The sequence below is a fragment of the Rhipicephalus microplus genome, unplaced genomic scaffold (genome assembly GCF_043290135.1).
Source record: "Rhipicephalus microplus isolate Deutch F79 unplaced genomic scaffold, USDA_Rmic scaffold_137, whole genome shotgun sequence".
Lineage (NCBI taxonomy): Eukaryota > Metazoa > Arthropoda > Arachnida > Ixodida > Ixodidae > Rhipicephalus > Rhipicephalus microplus.
In genome coordinates this window covers 485,001-497,500 of record NW_027464709.1, presented here as the reverse complement: position 1 = coordinate 497,500, position 12,500 = coordinate 485,001, and the positions used below count along the sequence as shown (strand labels likewise).

The 12,500-nt window shown below is 61.5% G+C and overlaps 2 non-coding genes across 2 annotated transcripts; both read left to right on the top strand.

Annotated features, from left to right (window-relative positions):
- The first annotated feature begins 7,797 nt into the window (after nucleotides 1–7,797).
- LOC142791114 (small subunit ribosomal RNA) lies at nucleotides 7,798–9,612 on the top strand. The gene has a single exon (XR_012890021.1). It is a non-coding gene; the product is annotated as a small subunit ribosomal RNA (ribosomal RNA).
- Nucleotides 9,613–11,331: 1,719 nt separating this feature from the next.
- LOC142791085 (5.8S ribosomal RNA) lies at nucleotides 11,332–11,484 on the top strand. Its single transcript, XR_012889994.1, has one exon. It is a non-coding gene; the product is annotated as a 5.8S ribosomal RNA (ribosomal RNA).
- Nucleotides 11,485–12,500: the final 1,016 nt, after the last annotated feature.

Below are 12,500 nucleotides of genomic sequence, written 5' to 3'. Positions count from 1 at the left end.
GCCGCCCCGGCAGACGCGGTTTTCGCGCCGCCCCGGCTGACGCGGTTTCGTGCCGCCCCGGCAGACGCAGTTCGGACTTAGCACTTTTCGGCTGTGCCTGGCTGGCGGCCCACTCACTCGATCGCCATGTCTGTTTGCCACAGTTTTCCCGGTGGTGCCGCACCCGGGCTCGCCCCGGCAGACGCGTTTTTTTTTCTTTCGCCCCGGCTGACGCAGTTTTCGCGCCGCCCCGGCTGACGCGGTTTCGTGCCGCCCCGGCAGACGCGGTTTTTTGCGCCGCCCCGGCTGACGCGGTTTTTGCCGCCCCGGCTGACGCAGTTCGGACTTAGCACTTTTCGGCTGTGCCTGGCTGGCGGCCCACTCACTCGATCGCCATGTCTGTTTGCCACAGTTTTCCCGGTGGTGCCGCACCCGGGCTCGCCCCGGCTGACGCAGTTTTCGCGCCGCCCCGGCTGACGCGGTTTCGTGCCGCCCCGGCAGACGCGGTTTTCGCGCCGCCCCGGCTGACGCAGTTCGGACTTAGCACTTTTTGGGCTGAGCCTGGCTGGCGGCCCACTCACTCGATCGCCATGTCTGTTTGCCACAGTCTTCCCGGTGGTGCCGCACCCGGGCTCGCCCCGGCTGACGCAGTTTTCGCGCCGCCCCGGCTGACGCGGTTTCGTGCCGCCCCGGCAGACGCGGTTTTCGCGCCGCCCCGGCTGACGCGGTTTCGTGCCGCCCCGGCAGACGCGGTTTTCGCGCCGCCCCGGCTGACGCGGTTTCGTGCCGCCCCGGCAGACGCAGTTCGGACTTAGCACTTTTCGGCTGTGCCTGGCTGGCGGCCCACTCACTCAATCGCCATGTCTGTTTGCCACAGTTTTCCCGGTGGTGCCGCACCCGGGCTCGCCCCGGCTGACGCAGTTTTCGCGCCGCCCCGGCTGACGCGGTTTCGTGCCGCCCCGGCAGACGCGGTTTTCGCGCCGCCCCGGCTGACGCGGTTTCGTGCCGCCCCGGCAGACGCAGTTCGGACTTAGCACTTTTCGGCTGTGCCTGGCTGGCGGCCCACTCACTCGATCGCCATGTCTGTTTGCCACAGTTTTCCCGGTGGTGCCGCACCCGGGCTCGCCCCGGCAGACGCGTTTTTTTTTTCTTTCGCCCCGGCTGACGCAGTTTTCGCGCCGCCCCGGCTGACGCGGTTTCGTGCCGCCCCGGCAGACGCGGTTTTTTGCGCCGCCCCGGCTGACGCGGTTTTTGCCGCCCCGGCTGACGCAGTTCGGACTTAGCACTTTTCGGCTGTGCCTGGCTGGCGGCCCACTCACTCGATCGCCATGTCTGTTTGCCACAGTTTTCCCGGTGGTGCCGCACCCGGGCTCGCCCCGGCTGACGCAGTTTTCGCGCCGCCCCGGCTGACGCGGTTTCGTGCCGCCCCGGCAGACGCGGTTTTCGCGCCGCCCCGGCTGACGCAGTTCGGACTTAGCACTTTTTGGGCTGAGCCTGGCTGGCGGCCCACTCACTCGATCGCCATGTCTGTTTGCCACAGTCTTCCCGGTGGTGCCGCACCCGGGCTCGCCCCGGCAGACGCGTTTTTTTTTCTTTCGCCCCGGCAGACGTGGTTCCCCCCCCCCCTTTTCGCTCGCCCCGGCTGACGAGGTTTTCGCGCCGCCCCGGCTGACGCAGTTTTCGCGCCGCCCCGGCTGACGCGGTTTCGTGCCGCCCCGGCTGACGCGGTTTTCGCGCCGCCCCGGCTGACGCGGTTTTTGCGTCGCCCCGGCTGACACGGTTCGGACTTTGCACTTTTCGGCTGTGCCTGGCTGGCGGCCCACTCACTCGATCGCCATGTCTGTTTGCCACAGTTTTCCCGGTGGTGCCGCACCCGGGCTCGCCCCGGCTGACGCAGTTTTCGCGCCGCCCCGGCTGACGCGGTTTCGTGCCGCCCCGGCAGACGCGGTTTTCGCGCCACCCCGGCTGACGCGGTTTCGTGCCGCCCCGGCAGACGCAGTTCGGACTTAGCACTTTTCGGCTGTGCCTGGCTGGCGGCCCACTCACTCAATCGCCATGTCTGTTTGCCACAGTTTTCCCGGTGGTGCCGCACCCGGGCTCGCCCCGGCTGACGCAGTTTTCGCGCCGCCCCGGCTGACGCGGTTTCGTGCCGCCCCGGCAGACGCGGTTTTCGCGCCGCCCCGGCTGACGCGGTTTCGTGCCGCCCCGGCAGACGCAGTTCGGACTTAGCACTTTTCGGCTGTGCCTGGCTGGCGGCCCACTCACTCGATCGCCATGTCTGTTTGCCACAGTTTTCCCGGTGGTGCCGCACCCGGGCTCGCCCCGGCAGACGCGTTTTTTTTTTCTTTCGCCCCGGCTGACGCAGTTTTCGCGCCGCCCCGGCTGACGCGGTTTCGTGCCGCCCCGGCAGACGCGGTTTTTTGCGCCGCCCCGGCTGACGCGGTTTTTGCCGCCCCGGCTGACGCAGTTCGGACTTAGCACTTTTCGGCTGTGCCTGGCTGGCGGCCCACTCACTCGATCGCCATGTCTGTTTGCCACAGTTTTCCCGGTGGTGCCGCACCCGGGCTCGCCCCGGCTGACGCAGTTTTCGCGCCGCCCCGGCTGACGCGGTTTCGTGCCGCCCCGGCAGACGCGGTTTTCGCGCCGCCCCGGCTGACGCAGTTCGGACTTAGCACTTTTTGGGCTGAGCCTGGCTGGCGGCCCACTCACTCGATCGCCATGTCTGTTTGCCACAGTCTTCCCGGTGGTGCCGCACCCGGGCTCGCCCCGGCAGACGCGTTTTTTTTTCTTTCGCCCCGGCAGACGTGGTTCCCCCCCCCCTTTTCGCTCGCCCCGGCTGACGAGGTTTTCGCGCCGCCCCGGCTGACGCAGTTTTCGCGCCGCCCCGGCTGACGCGGTTTCGTGCCGCCCCGGCTGACGCGGTTTTCGCGCCGCCCCGGCTGACGCGGTTTTTGCGTCGCCCCGGCTGACACGGTTCGGACTTTGCACTTTTTGGCTGAGCCTGGCTGGCGGCCCACTCACTCGATCGCCATGTCTGTTTGCCACAGTTTTCCCGGTGGTGCCGCACCCGGGCTCGCCCCGGCAGACGCGTTTTTTTTTTTCCTTCGCCCCGGCAGACGTGGTTCCCCCCCCCCCTCCGTCTTTCTTTTTGTTTTTTTTTTCGCCGCGGCTGAAGTGGATTTTTCGGTGCCTCGACGCCCCGGTAGTCGCGGTTTTTCCGTTTCCGCACGGCCCCGGCTGACGCTGCTCGGTCACAGTCGCCTTTTGTGAGGATTGCAGACTTCTTGAGCGCGGGTGTTTTTTTTTGTTGTTGTTGTTGTTTTATTACGCATTCGCTCCAGCAGACGCTGTTTAGACTTTTTGTTTCCTCTTTTATCCTGCGACGAGGTGACGAGGTTTATTCGGTGCCCCGCCGCCCCGGCTGAAGTGATTTTTCCTGTCCCGTGCCGCCCCGGCTGACGCGGTTGGGACTTCGCGTTTGTTCGGCCGCCACGGGTTTTGGCGCACTCGCTCGGTTGCTTGTTGTTGCCACTTGTTGCGAACCCAGGTTTCTTGAGCGAGCGCGGGCGTTTTTTCTTCCTTTCTTTCTTTGTTCTATGTGTTAGCGAATCGGCCTTTAATATCACACGAGGACTCACAACCAACAATTTTCAGTTTGAAGTGTAAAAAATCTGCAGGTGTTGACGTAACTGACTTGCCCCGTACCCTTGAGTACATCCATGAAGTTCTCGTAGTACTACTAAATCGCATTATTCCAAGTGGAGAAATTCCCATAAACTTGCAAACCTCTACACGAAAATCGGTGCGCGTGATAAAGTTGAAAATTATCGTCCGATATCAAATGTGCCTTCTATAACACAAATTCTAGGAAAAAAAAAAAAACACTTGTTCGCCGTTTTCTGCGCCGTGACTGGCAGCACTCCGGCGAAGCGAAACGGGGTCGATTCGAGCACGATATCGGCGTCTTTCGACGTGCTCGCCGGCGACCGTCGCACGAGTACGTCGCACGAGCGCGTCTGCCGGGGCGCCGTTTGCGAAGCCGACGCAAAAGTGGGAACCGCCGCTCGGATGATCGCCGCTTTCGGCAGAGTGAGTGTTGGCACTCCGGGGAAGCGAAACAGCGTGAATGCGCCCACGAAATCGGCGTATTTTGAAGTGCCCGCCGGCGACCGTCGCACGAGTACGGTAAACCGCGTCAGCCGGGGCGTAGTTCGGGACGCCGACGAAAAAGTGGGAAGCGCAACTCGGATCTTCGCCGTTTTTGCAGGAGTGAGTGGCGGCCCTCCTGCGAGACCAAGAAGCATCGATTCGTGCACGAATTCGGCGCCTTTCGACGTGATCGCCGGCGACCGTCGCTCGAGTAGGGCAAACCGCGTCTGCCGGGGCGGGCTTCGGGACGCCGATGCGAAAGTGGGAAACGCTGCTCGGATGTTCGCCGTTTTTGGCCGAGTGAGTGCTGGCACTCGGGCGAAGCCAAACGGGGCCGATTACGGCACGATATCGGCGTCTTTCGACGTGCCCGGCGGCGACCGTCGCACGAGTACGGTAAACCGCGTCAGCCCGGGCGGAGTTCGGGACGCCGATGCGAAAGTGGAGAACGCCGCTCGGATCTTCGCCGTTTTTGGAGGAGTGAGTGGCGGCACTCCGGAGAAGCCAAGGAGCGCCAATTAGCGCACGATATCGGCGTCTTTCGACGCGCTCGCCGGCGACCGTCGCACGAGTAGGGCAAACCGCGTCTGCCGGGGCGGGGTTTACGACGCCGACGCAAAAGTGGGAACCGCCGCTCGGATGTTGGCCGTTTTTGGCAGAGTGAGTGCTGGCACACCGGCGACGCGAAAGAGCGCGAAAGCGCCCACGAAAGTGGCGTATTTGGACGTGCTTGACGGCGACCGCTGCAGGAGTACGAAAAACCACGTCAGCCGGGGCGAGCGACCCACGGCGGTCTGGGTGCTTATCGCTGCTATTATAGGGGCACCCCGGCAGACGCAGAAAAAAAAAATTTTTTTTCGACCTTCTTTTTTGCTGGTCGAGCTCGGGTAACCCAGGTCGCAATGGGAGCCGCGCACGAAAGCGGCGTCGCGAGACGCGTTCGCGGTCGCTAGTCGCACGAGCTCGGCAACCGCGTCAGCCGGCGCGGAGTTCGGGATGCCGACGGCTAAGTGGGTACCGCTGCTCGGATGTTCGCCGTTTTTGGCCGAGTGAGTGCTGGCACTCCGGCGAAGCGAAACGGGGCCGATTCGGGCACGATATCGGCGTATTTCGACGTGCTCGCCGGCGACCGTCGCACGAGTACGGCAAAGCGCGTCTGCCGGGGCGAGGTTTGCGATGCCGACGAAAAAGTGGGAAGCGCCGCTCGGATCTTCGCCGTTTTTGCAGGAGTGAGTGGCGGCCCTCCTGCGAGACCAAGAAGCATCGACTCGCGCACGATATCGGTGTCTTTCGACGTGCCCGCCGGCCACCGCCGCACGAGTACGGCAAACCGCGTATGCCGGGGCGGGGTTGGCGACGCCGACGCAAAAGTGGGAACCGCCACTAGGATGTTCGCCGTTTTTGGCAGAGTGAGTGCTGGCACTCCGGCGAAGCGAAAGAGCGCGAATGCGCCCACGAAAGTGGCGTGTTTGGACGTGCTTGACGACGACCACCGCAGGAAAACGAAAAACCACGTCAGCCGGGGCGAGCGACCCATGGCGGTCTGGGTGCTTATCGCTGCTATTATAGGGGCACCCCGGCAGACGCAAAAAAAAAAAAAATTTTTTTCGACATTCTTTTTTGCTCGTCGACCTCGGGTGACCCAGGTCGCAGTGGGAGCCGCGCACGAAAGCGGCGTCGCGAGACGGCTTCGCGGTCGCTAGTCGCACGAGCTCGGCAACCGCGTCTGCCGGGGCGGAGTTCGGGACGCCGACGGCTAAGTGGGAACCGCCGCTCGGATGTTCGCCGTTTGTGGCCGAGTGAGTGCTGGCACTCCGGCGAAGCCAAACGGGGCCGATTCCGGCACGATATCGGCGTCTTTCTACGTGCTCGCCGGCGACCGTCGCACGAGTACGGCAAAGTGCGTCTGCCGGGGCGGGGTTTGCGACGCGTACGCAATAGTGAGAACCGTCGCTCGGATGTTCGTCGTCTTTCGCCGAGCCAGTGCTGGCACTCCGGCGAAGCCGAACGGAGCCGATTCGGGCACGATATCGGCGTCTTTCCACGTGCTCGCCGGCGACCGTCGCACGAGTACGGTAAACCGCGTCAGCCGGGGCGGAGTTCGGGACGCCGATGCGAAAGTGGGAAGCGCCGCTCGGATCTTCGCCGTTTTTGGAGGAGTCAGTGGCGGCACTCCGGTGAAGCCAAGGTGCGCCAATTCGCGCACGATATCGGCGTCTTTCGACGTGCCCGCCGGCCACCGTCGCACGAGTACGGCAAACCTCGTCTGCCGGGGCGGGGTTTGCGACGCCGACGCAAAAGTGGGAACCGCCGCTCGGATGTTCGCCGTTTTTGGCAGAGTGAGTGCTGGCACTCCGGCGAAGCGAAAGAGCGTGAATGCGCCCACGAAAGTAGCGTATTTGGACGTGCTTGACGGCGACCGCCGCAGGAGTACGAAAAACCACGTCAGCCGGGGCGAGCGACCCACGGCGGTCTGGGTGCTTATCGCTGCTATTATAGGGGCACCCCGGCAGACGCAGAAAGAAAAAAAAAAATGGGGACATGGCGTGCGTCACCGTGCGGCTTCGCAGCGTTGCCGAAGTCGCCGAGCCCTTCGACTGAGCCGAACGGCGGACAGGGAACGTTGGTCGGCCGTTCTAACCTGTCGGTGCCACGCCGAGACGTCGTTAAGGAAAACCGCGTCGTGGGCCTCTACGACGCCGTCGAGTCGTTGTACGTTTGGTGTCCAGCGTGTCGGCGGCGAGTAGCGGACACGTCGTTCACGACTTCGGTCTTTCGCAGTCGACGCGAACTTGCGGAGAGTCGTGGTGCCTCACGTTTTCGGCAGAAACCGCGGCGGAATTTTCCCGTGCGTGCGCGCACGACCTCGGTGCTGTGCCGTCAGCGTAGTGTTGCACAAACTCGTGGCCTACCCAAGGTGCGGTACGTTTGCGGCCGTATCCTCGGTGGGAATTTCGTGAGTAGGGTCGCAAATTCTACGACCTCGGCGGGTTTGAGAGCGACGTAGACTTGTGGCACGCTCAACGTGCCACACGTTTCGGGGCACACCCGCGGTGAAATTTTCTCGAGTACGCTCGTATTAGTGCCCAAGGAGGTCTGGGTACTTATCGCTGCTATTATGTGGGGGTTCTCGTGAGCGGCGTACGCGAAAGCGACCGGGTGTCTGATATGCGGCGGGCTTCGGCCTCGTCAAGCGTGTCCTCGGGTCTGCTCCAGGGGAATCCACGGCAGTCGTCTGCAGCCTCATCCGCTTGATGCGTTAGGGGCTGGTTGTCGGACGGTGCCGTTTTACCACGATATCGAGGTGTGTTCCGTGTCGTCCTCGGGCGATTCAGATGCGAAAGCGCCGAAGACGCGGGCGTGACCCGTCGTCTGGCGGCTTTGCAGTCTCGGCTCCGTTGCTAGTTCCGGCCGGTCCACCGACAGTGCAGCGGGCTTGGGCAACCCGCACGGCGCGACCGAGTCGATGCAACGAAAAAGAGCGAGCATGAACGTGCTTCTTGCCGCACGGCTCCCACTCGTCTTTCGGGAAGGTTGTGCCGTAGCGAGCTCGAACGCCGTCATCTCGGAGTGCAAAATAAGCGTGTTGGGGCGCCTGAAGGTGGCCTCCGCCGCACACAGACTGCGTCCGGCCCGCCGAAGGCGAGGACGGACGCGCAGTCGAACGATTACCTGGTTGATCCTGCCAGTAATCATATGCTTGTCTCAAAGATTAAGCCATGCATGTCTAAGTACATGCCGAAATAAGGCGAAACCGCGAATGGCTCATTAAATCAGTTATGGTTCCTTAGATCGTTTCTTCCTACTTGGATAACTGTGGCAATTCTAGAGCTAATACATGCAGTGAGCCTGGAGCCCTTTGGGTAACGGGTGCTTTTATTAGACCAAGATCGATCGGGTTTCGGCCCGTATTGTGTGGTGACTCTGGATAACTTTGTGCTGATCGCATGGCCACGAGCCGGCGACGTTTCTTTCAAGTGTCTGCCTTATCAACTTTCGATGGTAGGTTACTTGCTTACCATGGTTGTTACGGGTAACGGAGAATCAGGGTTCGATTCCGGAGAGGGAGCCTGAGAAACGGCTACCACATCCAAGGAAGGCAGCAGGCGCGCAAATTACCCACTCCCGGCACGGGGAGGTAGTGACGAAAAATAACAATACGGGACTCTTTTGAGGCCCCGTAATTGAAATGAGTACACTCTAAATCCTTTAACGAGGATCAATTGGAGGGCAAGTCTGGTGCCAGCAGCCGCGGTAATTCCAGCTCCAATAGCGTATACTAAAGCTGCTGCGGTTAAAAAGCTCGTAGTTGGATCTCAGTTCCAGACGAGTAGTGCATCTACCCGATGCGACGGCTCGGACTGAACATCATGCCGGTTCTTTCTTGGTGCACTTCATTGTGTGCCTCGAGATGGCCGGTGCTTTTACTTTGAAAAAATTAGAGTGCTCAACGCAGGCGAGTCGCCTGAATAAACTTGCATGGAATAATAGAACAAGACCTCGTTTCTGTTCTGTTGGTTTTTGGAATACGAGGTAATGATTAAGAGGGACGGACGGGGGCATTCGTATTGCGGCGCTAGAGGTGAAATTCTTGGACCGTCGCAAGACGAACTACTGCGAAAGCATTTGCCAAGAATGTTTTCATTGATCAAGAACGAAAGTCAGAGGTTCGAAGGCGATCAGATACCGCCCTAGTTCTGACCATAAACGATGCCAACCAGCGATCCGCCTGAGTTACTCAAATGACTCGGCGGGCAGCTTCCGGGAAACCAAAGTATTTGGGTTCCGGGGGAAGTATGGTTGCAAAGCTGAAACTTAAAGGAATTGACGGAAGGGCACCACCAGGAGTGGAGCCTGCGGCTTAATTTGACTCAACACGGGAAAACTTACCCGGCCCGGACACTGGGAGGATTGACAGATTGAGAGCTCTTTCTTGATTCGGTGGATGGTGGTGCATGGCCGTTCTTAGTTGGTGGAGCGATTTGTCTGGTTAATTCCGATAACGAACGAGACTCTAGCCTATTAAATAGGTGCGGGGTTCCCAGCACCTTACAACCTTCTTAGAGGGACAAGCGGCTCCTAGCCGCACGAAACAGAGCAATAACAGGTCTGTGATGCCCTTAGATGTCCGGGGCCGCACGCGCGCTACACTGAAGGAAGCAGCGTGTCTTTATCCCTGTCTGAAAAGACTGGGTAACCCGTGGAACTTCTTTCGTGATTGGGATAGGGGCTTGCAATTGTTCCCCTTGAACGAGGAATTCCCAGTAAGCGCGAGTCATAAGCTCGCGTTGATTACGTCCCTGCCCTTTGTACACACCGCCCGTCGCTACTACCGATTGAATGATTTAGTGAGGTCTTCGGACCGATGTCCGGCGCGGCCTTTCGGTTGCGCCGGTCTGTTGGAAAGATGACCAAACTTGATCATTTAGAGGAAGTAAAAGTCGTAACAAGGTTTCCGTAGGTGAACCTGCGGAAGGATCATTAACGGATTGTGAAGGGTGAGCGCCTCAGCTGCGTCTGCGCCCGACACTTTCTGCCGCTGACCCCGTTTGGACGCGGGGTCGGCTTTTCCCCACGGGGCTGCCTGAATGTGGAGCGGCACCCCGTGACAAATTGTTGCGCCCAGCGGACGCCAACACCGCGACCTTGGACGGTCGGCCAGGTGGCGGACGCGGGTACAAACGGCGCAACGCACTCATAGGTCGGCTTTCGACCCGCCACAGCACCGTGGCTCGAAGCGCTCGAAATGCGCGACCCGACCGCTGCGGGACCGCCTAGTACTGTAAACAGGAGCGGCGGAGCGCGAACGGCGAGTCGTGGTTACGTCGGTAGAAGGCGAGGCTGCGCGTTCCCGAAACGCCAGCCGAGTGCCCTCCCGACCGTTCGAGCGTGCAAGAACGAGACCCGACAATCGCGCGGCGACTGCCAAGTACGAGAGGAACGGCACAAGCGTCGGCGGTCGGTCAAGGAACTGGCGATGTGACGGGTCCGCTGTGCACCAGTGCATACCGTCCCGCCGTCCGCGGCAAGCGCCTCCGCGTCCTCGGGTGACGGAGGCTGCCGGTCGGTTCTTGCAGGCGAGGGATCTCGCTGGCACCGGTTCGCGTTGACGCGCGGCCGGTCATGGCACGGCGATGCGACGGCCGAGGTGCGCAGTACTCGATGGAGGAACCGCACGCTCCGATGACCGTCCCGCCCTCCGCGGCGTATGCGTACCGACCGTAATGGTTGCAGCAGCGCCGGCCGGCTTTTGAATTCGCCACACGAAACACGGTGCGAGATCGCGGTTAGGGGAGCGTCGACGTTGCCAGGCGTTTTGCTTGCTGCCGAGGGAAAGGCGGCACGGCCACGTCGCGCTCGTCGCGATTAGCGGGTCTGCGCGCTTTGGGAAGGTGCCGCAACGACTTGCCGAAAGAGGAAGCACGGAAGAACGAGGGACTTGGACGTCCCGACAATTGAACGCACTTGCGGCCAGGCCCTTGCTGGCTTCGTTCTTCCGCCTCGAGTAGGCTCGTACGCGGCTCCGGCGCCGAAAGTGGTCCTTGGCACCGACTTCGGTGGACGTGGGAAGTGCCGCGCAAGTACGGCGCGCCTGGCTCCACCTGTTGGCTAAAGTAGGCAGCCGGATCGGCATTTTGGTGTGCGGTGGCAAACCGTGGATGCGAAAAAAGCTTGTGCGATTTCGTGGAACAAAAAGCGGGGGTCCCCCTTTTTATGCGGAGGAGACCGACCCGCCGGCCGTGGTGAACCGCGACGCCACGGTAAAAACGGGAGAGGCTTGTCGATGGGACCGTGCATCCCGCGCTCCACGGAGGCCGGGAGGCGGCCGCCCGAGGAAATGTGTAGCCGTCGAGGCCCGCATCTGCGTGCACTCTTATCCAAATGGGTGTACCGCAGGCATTTTCTGGTTAGGCGGGCCAATGAGAGCGAGCACACAACGATACCTACGGGTCCGGCTTGGAGAACCGGCTTCGAAGCCTCCCGAGTATTTATAGAGGGGTGGACCACGAAAGCACTCGCAAGTAGCGAAAGCGAAACGCCGTCCGAAACACACCGTTTGCTCGATTTGCGGCAGCCGAAAAAGGCGCGGCAGAGTTTTGGAGTCCAAGCGTGCGCTGAAAAGCGCCCTTCTTGGCCACTGTTTGGCCGAGTGCCAGAAACGTTTGGTTTTGACTGTACGGAATTGAACAAACACTTTTTCACGACTCTAAGCGGTGGATCACTCGGTTCTCGGGTCGATGAAGAACGCAGCCAGCTGCGAGACTTGGTGTGAATTGCAGGACACACTGAGCACTGATTCTTTGAACGCACATTGCGGCCTTGGGTCTTCCCTTGGCTTCGTCTGTCTGAGGGTCGGATCACATATCAAGAGAGCCTTCGGCGCACAAGGGAACGTGAGCCGTCGACTCGTTTTGACCGCGTCGGCAACACGGACAGCACGCTGAACACCTCACAGCGAGCGCCAACAGCGGCCACTCAAGGGCGAGACGGTGGCGACCGTCGTGCCAGAGCCCAACCGAAACGGGGGCGACCGACTGCATTGAGGATGTGGCACCTCGTTGAGACCGCCGCAGGACTTCGAGTCGGAAGGAAGCCTGCAGGGAAAGTGCGGTCGAGGTTGCGTACTCCTCTCTGCGACCGGGCGCGCAAGAGCTGCGAGAGCCACGGACGCGCAACTTTAACGCACGGTAAACACGAGGAGCGAAAGCCGGCCAGCAAAGCTTCTCCAGCCGTGCGCAAAGTGCGCGAGATCGCAGCCTTGCGTTGCGCTTGTTGCCCTCGAAGTAAGCAGGGTGTCCCGTAGACCGGGCGCTCGAACACGCTGCGGGGCCGTGCCTCCTCCAGGCTTTGCCGCGCGAACAGGGAACGTTCGCGCGCAAAGCGCAGGGAGGTGAGGAGGCTGCGCCCGACGTTTGCGGTTCGCTGCGTACGCGGTTGATGCGGAGAGCACGGCGCGACGACTTGCCGCGAAGCGGAAAAAGTCTCCCGCACGAGTTGGCGAAACGTTGGCGAAGCTTAAGGCGTTCTCGTCGTAGTCCGCCGTCGGTCTAAGTGCTTCGCAGTTCCCGTCCCGTTCAAAAAACTGGGCCACTCCAGTTGGGGCGGGGGCGACGCTACACGAGACGATGCCTCTCGCCAGGCTGCGTGGCTGCCCTTGCGGCGGCGGCGACTGGCCTCGGCGGTGTTTGGGCTTTCGACACGGTCGTTTATCACGCAACTGCTCGGACGACGCACGCGCGCAGCGGAATGCCGCTTGCCAGCCTTGTGAAGATGTGACCCTGTACAGGGTTGCGGGCGCACTTGGTAGGGCGTCGTACTCGGTTCGCGATGGGTTTACGAACGTGTCCCGTCACTTCCACGTCACACCGGTT